The sequence below is a fragment of the Leopardus geoffroyi genome, chromosome A1, assembly GCF_018350155.1.
Source record: "Leopardus geoffroyi isolate Oge1 chromosome A1, O.geoffroyi_Oge1_pat1.0, whole genome shotgun sequence".
In the NCBI taxonomy this organism is placed as follows: domain Eukaryota; kingdom Metazoa; phylum Chordata; class Mammalia; order Carnivora; family Felidae; genus Leopardus; species Leopardus geoffroyi.
The window spans coordinates 122280430-122289212 of NC_059326.1; the positions used below are offsets into that span (position 1 = coordinate 122280430).

Below are 8783 nucleotides of genomic sequence, written 5' to 3' on the forward strand. Positions count from 1 at the left end.
CACCACACACACTTAAAAAATCCATTAGCAATCCTATCAACTTTATCTCCAAAATAATTTATCCTAAATCCAACCTTACTCTCCATTACCTCTGCTGCCTCTTTCTCCAACCTCATTCCTCTCTTTCCAGTCCCCTGTGATAGCATCCCTGCATTCTCCAAGAGTAGCCAAAGTGAGATTTGGGGGGGGGAAAAGCAATATTATGTCCCTGACCTGCTTTAAACCATCCAAGGTGGTTATATTACACATAAATAAAACCAACCTTCTTACAACTTTTGAGGACTTGAAGGGTCTGATCCCTGACTTCCTTTATGACTGTGGGTCCCACCACTGTCTCCCTTGCTCACTAAGCTCTGGCCACACTGCCCTGCTTTCTTTTATGTTAACATAGTAAGCTCATTGCTTCTTAAAGTCCCTTTTACTTGTTATTCCCCTGTCTGGAGGAGTCTTCCCTGATGTTTGATGCTAATGACCTCATATCCTCTAAGTCTTAGGCTTTCCTAGCCACACTATCTATGGCCAATCAATATTTTATTATTGCATTCTTATATCACATTGCCTTATATTGTTTTCCTCACAGTTATTATAACTAGCTGAAGTTATTTTTTTTCTTTTGATTGTATTTTTCACTATCATTTTCCCAGTATATAATACAATACATGACACATTGTAAGTCCCCATTACTTATTTATGGGATATATAAGAGAATGAGTAAATTGAAAACAGATAATCTCTCATACTACGTTGTTCAGTCATTTCTTTGGGAAGAGTCCTTATTTATTCTTTTTTTACTTAAAAGGAAATGGAGGGAGTAAAGTTTAAAATATGTAATTTTCCCCCTTGCCTATACTCTCTCTCTTCTTATAGAATTATCAGCAACTTCTTGTCATAAAAATGACATAACATATTTTGATCTCTTACTGGTGCCAGAAAATGTGCTGAATTATCCCATTTATTTATTACACTGACCCTTTGCATTAGATCCTATCATAATCCATACTTAATAAATCTGAAGTTTGGATGCCTCCATTACTTTCTCAGCGTCACAAAACTAACCAACATTCCATCTTGCTTTCTCAAGTGAACTTCAAGAACCAAGAAACCAGGTAGGATAAGGAATTTTGCATCACTGTTAGGTTTTTCCTCCAGCACTCTTTCTGCTTATCAGTGATGGTAGGGGACGAGGAGGAGAGAGGGAGAAAAAGAGGGAGGGAGGGAGAGAGGGAGAGAGGGACAGAAGGAAGACATGTGTGCAAGCGAGCAATGCACATCATGATGACCGGATAAAACTTTGGTAGCAAGCTCTGAACTCAGCTAATTTAACATCATCCCCAGAAGGAAGGACAAACCAAAGTCAGATCACTGTTGGTGAATCTCTTCCTCTTGTGTTAGAACAGCTCTCTAATTAGTGGATTTTCAAGGCTTTGAGTTCAGGAACAACAGAAAGGCTGACTTCGCTTGACCAATTAATATTGAGGCTTAGCTTGACCAATTCATTCTGTTGTCCCAGAAACAAAATTACAGGAGAAACAGAAACTCATTTACATACCACCAAGAAGTGTACAGTTTGAAACAGGAGAGACTAAGAAATGAGAAACTAGTCAAGAAACTAGTCAAGAAAAATCATAGGAAGAGAGAGAAGTCTCCACAGACCAAGAGACTGTCTCTATGCAACCTCAAATATCTTGGTGAAACTAAAGGAAAAAGAAAGTTTAGATGCCTAGATAATTGGCTAAAATTTTGATTTTTTTCTGGTTATTTGGCATTATGAAGTTATAATCACATTGAAGCACTTTGTGAAGCATTTTAATAATTGTTGCTTCTGTTCAACAAATTTTCTTAGAATTTTACTTTATTATATTAATATCTTGAAGTATAAAAGTTGGTTGTTTTTACATATTTGGAAGATCAACTTCAACCTTAAAATTCATTAAATACAATCCTATCATTGGGAAAGCTATCTTCTGGATCATAACAATTCATCAATGATTTACTCGTTGTCTAGATCAGTAAGGGGTAGATGCATTGGAGGGTAAACATTAAAAAGAATATTAGCAAATATTATTTGGCACTTCAAAGATGCAAGGAAACACTTTCTATGAATTAGCTCATTTAATTCCACACCAACTCTATGGGGGAGGTACTATGATGAGCCCAGTTTTACAGAGGGGTAAACTATACATCAGAGGGGTTAAGTACTTTGCTCAAGTTAGCACGAGAAAGACTCAGGTGATCCCAAGCAGTCTAACCTGAGAATCCAAACATGCCAAACAAGCAACTTCTCAGGGAACCTACAGTTTGTCTGGAAAAAAATATACATGTGTGCATGAAACCGTTAAATCACAACAAAAGGGCATGTGGGATCAATAGTGTGAATGAATCTACACCACAGGTTCACTTAGGTAACACCGCACTGTTAAAAGCAGACCAAACTCAAGACAGAGGGACTCCTGACCTCATGATCCAAGGGAAACTGAGCTCTATGTGAGATAACTGTAGGTAAAAAAAATAAGTAGGATTGGAACCTATCCTCGAACCTGGAGATTACATATCTAGCTTCCGATTCTCTGCTACATAACTCTGAAATTTCCTTGTGTAGCAGATACCTTTGTCGTTTTCCCTAAAAGAATAGTTTTGCTCACAACAATCTAGTTTGTCTTACAAACAAGCAGCTGGTAAATTGAGGGTGTGATATTGCATGCTGCAAAGAGGGATCAAGATTGGCAAATTCTTATTCCTATCTACCCTATGATTCTGGTGCCACTTGGAATTTTATTTCCAGTTCCTCAGGATGGGTTTTTGGTGCCAAATGAGATGGTGTGTGTGCACATTCATGCACATGTGTGTGGAGGGTGAGAGAGGACTGTTGTGTGCCATGGGGAAATGCACACATGTGATATCTGTGGAAGAGTTCTACAAACCACCAGTACCCCAAGAACGGTGTGAGGAGGAATGAGTCAGGCCGGGAATAGCATTTCCTGACTGCCCACTCACAGGCTCATTGCCAGAAGGTTTTATTTTATTCTCTAGGTTCTAATCTTCAGATTTATATGAAAAGATGATACTGCTGAAGCTGGCGAGGAGATGTTTTTTATAAAAATTGGAATGATTACTAGATTCCCATCCCCTGGGGTCAGGGACCATTTCTGTTTTATCCACCACTGCAGACCAGCAGCTAATACGCTACCTGGCATCAAGTGAGGACCTAAAAATATTTGTTAAATGAATAAATGAATAATAAATGAACGTAATATTTCTTATTTACTGGATCAGCTCCTCCCAGTGAATTGCTCTCCAGGGTCACTGAGAAGCTGGCAACACAGGTTGCATTAAAAACATGGGATATTTTTGGGGCGCCTGGGTGGCGCAGTCGGTTAAGCATCCGACTTCAGCCAGGTCACGATCTCGCGGTCCGTGAGTTCGAGCCCCACGTCAGGCTCTGGGCTGATGGCTCAGAGCCTGGAGCCTGTTTCCGATTCTGTGTCTCCCTCTCTCTTCCCCTGCCCCGTTCATGCTCTGTCTCTCTCTGTCCCAAAATTAAATAAACGTTGAAAAAAAAATTAAAAAAAAAAATAAAAACATGGGATATTTTTATAACTCTTTGACCCATTAGCAACATACTCCCCAGTATTTTTTTAGGGCTGTGGAGATATATAATTCAGTCAACAAGTATTTATTGAGCTATAGTATTTGAACACTGTTAGAGGGAACTGAGGGCAGTGCATTGACCAAGACAAAGAAGTCCTTCTCATAGAACTTTTGTTCTTGTAGGTTAAGCAACATGACAAATAAAGACAATGACTAGTGGTGATGAGTGCTATGAAAAAGGAGGGAAAAAAGAAAAAGAGTGATAAAGGAGCACTATTTACATAGTTTAGTCCCTACCATCTCCCCTGAGGAGAGCACTGTCCTGGGCCTAGACTCAATCTGGTGAAGATTTTGTGAGGCCTTCCTCTTTGAAGTTACACTGAAAACTTCAAGGATTTTAGTGGTACCCAAAACATGAAGATTTGGGAAATTATTTTGCATTTGGTTGTTGAGAAATCAATTCATGCGTGCCAGAGGGGATAAAAGGATGGAAAGGATGATCAAGAAAGGAAAGTTCTTTTCTTTGCCAGGGGCAAAACAATGGAGGGATTAGAATAGCCAACATGCTTGGAACACTTACTATGGCCTGGTTAGCACTTAAATTTATCACCAAAAGATTCCCATGACGTAGGCACTATTCTTATCCCCCTTCTGGCAAGTGAAGCACAGAAAGACTAAGTAAGGTGGCAGAAGTCACTCAGCTAATATACGGGAAATCCAGTATTCCATAAAGGCAATCTGACTGCAGGCAGGACTCAATCATCAGATTATCCCCTTATGGATGTAAGTAAGCTGTCTCTAGGATCTAATTTTTTAGCTACGAATATACACTGCTTCTTTGAAAAGTATAATGAATTATAGGGCTTAAATATCTGAAAGAATTTTTTTTTAACTAAGCTATAAAAACTACCCCCAAAACATACAATAGTTCACCAAGACCTTCCCATTCGTTAAGTATACCAAATTTATTCCAGTCTCCAGGACTTTGCGCTTATAGGGCCTTCTGCCTAGAATGCTCTTTCCTGGGCTCTTCACATGGCTGGCTCTTTCTCATTAGTCACGACTCAGCTTCGGAAAGGGCTCCCTGTCCACCTTACACCTGGGAATCTGCCATTCCCCAGTCACTCGCTATGCTATTTATCCTATTTTTATTTTCTTCCCTTCCCTGATGACTATTTAAAAGGTCCTAGGTTGTTTTTTTTTTTTTTTTTATGTTTTATGTATTTTTGAGAGAGCATAAGTGGGATAAGGGCAGAGAGAAGGGGACAGAGGATCTGGAGCAGGCTCTGTGCTGACAGCAGAGAGCCCGATGTGGGGCTTAAACTCACCAACTGTGAGATCATGACCTGAACCAAAGTTGGACGCTCAACTGACTGAGCCACCCAGGTGCCCCAAGGTCCTAGTTTTTGATGTCCACTTGTGGTTGTCTAGTTCCCCTCTTAGAAGGCAAGCACCCTGAGGTCAGGGTCAGTGGCTGCTTTGTGTCCTGAAATTTCTCTAGAGCCTGATCTCTGCCTGGAACCTCACAGAGGCTTTAAAACCATTTGAATGAATTCATGCTGTCCCGAGGGTCTGCAGACTCAGCTCCCAGAGGCCTTTACTTCTGCAGAGAACCCTGCTACTGGCAGCATCTGCCCACCATTCTGTGCAGAATCAGAGCACCAGATGGCAAAGAAGAGATCAGCACAGGAGGCCTGGTGAATACTTGCCAAGAAGCACCCAGAATGAGCTGTGAACGCTGGCTGGGAGGGCTGCCAAGGAGACCAGGGATGAAGCCTAAGTACCGGAAGACCAATTTGGAAGGTGTTTCTGCAGTTAGGTATATGCAAGGTCTTTATTTAAATTTTATCTGAATCTCCTTATTTAGATCTAGTCTTACTTTGGTTGCCGCCCTACTGTTGATCTACTGCTTATAATGATTTATTACCTGTCTGCCCACAGCAGAATATAAGGCCCATGGCAGCAAGGATCTAGCTGTACTTTATACGAGTGGATACTGTCCAGAATTATTCCATGTAGTAGGCACCCAAGAAAGATTTAATACATGGACCAAGAAATGAGCCAACACTGTTGTGTCTGCAGACAAAGGTAGTGGAGAGAACAGAATGGAGCAAATGTTTACTGAGTCCCTGCTAAGCCCCAGGCACTGTTCCAGCTGCCTGGAACATACCTCTTATTTGTTTACCCTGTTCAGTTGCAAGCTTTGAGAGCCTAACTTTTAAGAAGATAAAATATACAGAGCAGAAGATACCTTTTTTCCTACCACATTATAAAATCAGGTCTTGCTGGGGAAGTGGTTCTTTAAATGAAGGTTGGGTACCCTCGGAAGCCTCAAACTTCAATCAATTTACTGAGGCCTATGCTACGACCTGACAGTGCTGTGTCCAATAAATAACTTTGTATGATGCCAGGAGCATATCTGAGGATCAATAGAGAATTATAACTAAAGCCTCCATCACTGCTTCACCTACAGGATCATTCCATTTATCATCTCAGGTTGAATTTATCTGAATCAGAGCCAAGAATACAATTTCCAAACAGAAGAACATAAATGAGTGCAAATTAAGTGAATTTGGACGAGGTTGTCCCCAGCATGTACAGCAAGCTCAGCCCGGGTCGCTTAGATGGGAAAGAAAAAAAATGCAAGTTGGCACAGTGGCATGTTTTAGATGTAGCAGGAATCATAAAAGAATCCATTCCGGCCACACATGACCACCCCGAATCCCCAGCCCTCAGCTCTAGATAGTCAAGGCCAGTCTATTGCTTAGTGCTGTTTAGAAGGCACAACATGGGGAAACACATATTATATACGCTGGTCCCAAATTACCTTTGGTTGGCTACCCAACGTGGTGAAGATGGTACTTATGAGAACATTCTTGAAGGCTTAATACCTGATCATCGTCTTTCCCGCCGATTCTGTGTGTAAGTAAGGCCAATTTCAAAGAAAAATGAGCTTCCTTTAAAAAGTGTAAAATAATAGCACCATTACACATACCTCGCTCAGCCATTTAAAAGTACCTCAATGAAGCTGGTTTTCTCCTGCGGGCTTGTCAGTACACATGCTCACAGTATAAGAGGGCATAGACTCTTTACAGTTTATCCTTGAGGGGTTTTTCCCTCCTTTTACATAGTCTGTAGCCAGGTCAGCACATTATTCTAAGATATTCACAGGACTGTTAGGAACAGTCAAAAGGGTACAGAGGCCAAAACACCACAGTGAAGCCACAGGCTGGGTTTCAGTGCCAGCTCTTAAATACTAATTAGCTGTGTGCTTTTGGGCGGTTCACTTAATCTCTCTGCAAGATAGTGGGTGGGGCTCTGACCAGAACCTTGCAACTCTTCCAGCTCTGGCTCTCTGGTTTGATGCCAACTGCCGGGACCGATGGGGTGCCCTCCCCCACTCACAGATTGCAGCAGCCATTCAGTAAACGGCTCTGTGCACAGGCAAGGGAGGATATTAATGCTGTCCTTTTGCTTCTGAGGTTACTCTAAGACCCCTCCTTAAGCAAGTCTGCAGCCACTCAACCTCCAACGGAGAGATCAGGGTGATTAGGAACCGTTGCACTGAGCCCTGCCACTTGCCTCCACCAGCCTCACACCCTAAATGCTAAGTCTGGAGTTCTCACATCTTGGGCCAGACATGGAGGGAGGAAGGCAACCATGCAAAGTTCAGGGGTGTTGCTTATGTATATTTCTTACTTTCTCTTACCCTAGGATAGTGTTTCTCGACGAACTGCACTGGGGTTCCATCCTCAACAGGCACTGGAGGGCTTCTTGAAAGTGGAGGTCCTGGGGTTCACTCAGGATGTACTGATTCAAAATTTTAGGAGGAGCATGTGAGCCCCCCCAATCTGCATCTTAAACCAAGCACTGCAGATGATCTTTATGCGTATGCTCGCGCTTGGGAACTAGTGTCCTTCTAAAGAGGTAAAACTCTTGTGGGTCACTGAGCCTACCTGCTGCCTCTACTAACCACTATTATGCACCATTTATTCAACAACGATGTGCCACCAACTATTACATGGCAGGCATGATGCTGAGCAAAAGCTCAAAGCACCTGGTCTCCTGGAGGTTAAGGTCTAGTGATGGGAAACTGATGATGAACACAGGCAAATAGATAATGGGTGAGGCAGTGAGGCAATCTGTGAAGTAAAATAAAAGGGGAGTGCTAGGGCGGTGTAGATCAGGTAGGCAGGAAGTCCTATTTGAAGAGCGGTATTTGGTGGGGTTCCGTCGTGTAATGGTTAGCACTCTGGACTCTGAAGAGTGGTATCTGTGCAAGACTTACACAAGTGAGGGTAAGAACAACATGGTTGGGAGAAGAACATTCTAGACAGAGGGAACAAGTATGAGGTCCTGGAGAGGGAATGTGCTTGGGATGTTTGAGAAACAGCAAGGAGGCCAGTGTAGCCGGTGTGGGCTGAATGAAGAGGGCGGTTACAGGAGATCATCAGGGTGTAGATTTCCTAGGCCTTGGAGGCCACAAAAAGACTGTAGATTTTACTGCATAAAACGGGAAGAGGGACATGACATGATCTGAAAGGTCACTATCTTGTAGCTTGTTTAGTTTATATCTAGGCTGCCAAATAATCTCAAGTCTGGATTGGGGGGAATGAAGCAATGGTTCATTGTCATTTATATTATAGTTTTATTTTCATTCCAGTCTATTGTCCTATGCTTATGCTGTGACTTCTGGCTGACTTCCTGAGGGCATCATAAAGTACGTGCTTCGACTGAGAATTGGGGCAAAGAGTAAGGAAGCTTTGCTAGGGGAGGCTGGCCCAGAAGGTCTTCGTTCATTTACTCACACATTTATTTCTTCTATCAGCCTTTAATGAGAAGGCAATATGTGTAAGGCACTCTGCAGCTGCTTGACGTGCATTATTTTAGGTATTCCCACAGCAGCCCTGAGGTACGGTTCACGATAGACATCTCATGGATGAAGAAGTGGAGGCTTGGTCAGAAGCAGGTGGCCATGGGCAGTGTTGGAACTTGGACTCAAAGGCAAGACACTAACAGCAAAGCTTGTGTTTTCCCCTCCATCGTGGGTGGAAGAACAAAGCTCTGGGGCCAGCCTACCTGGGTTCAGGTCCTACTTCTGCTGCTTGCTGACCATGTGACTTTGGGCAGGTGACTTATGTTTCTGGGCCTCAGTGTCTGTCTCTCTAAAATGGGGATAATAAAAGTTTCCTCTT

General features: G+C 42.4%; 1 protein-coding gene across 6 annotated transcripts in view; it reads right to left on the reverse strand.

Annotated features, from left to right (window-relative positions):
- The window catches only part of PPP2R2B (protein phosphatase 2 regulatory subunit Bbeta), a 512334-nt gene that overhangs the window by 404745 nt on the left and 98806 nt on the right, over nt 1-8783 (reverse strand). The window lies entirely within an intron of this gene.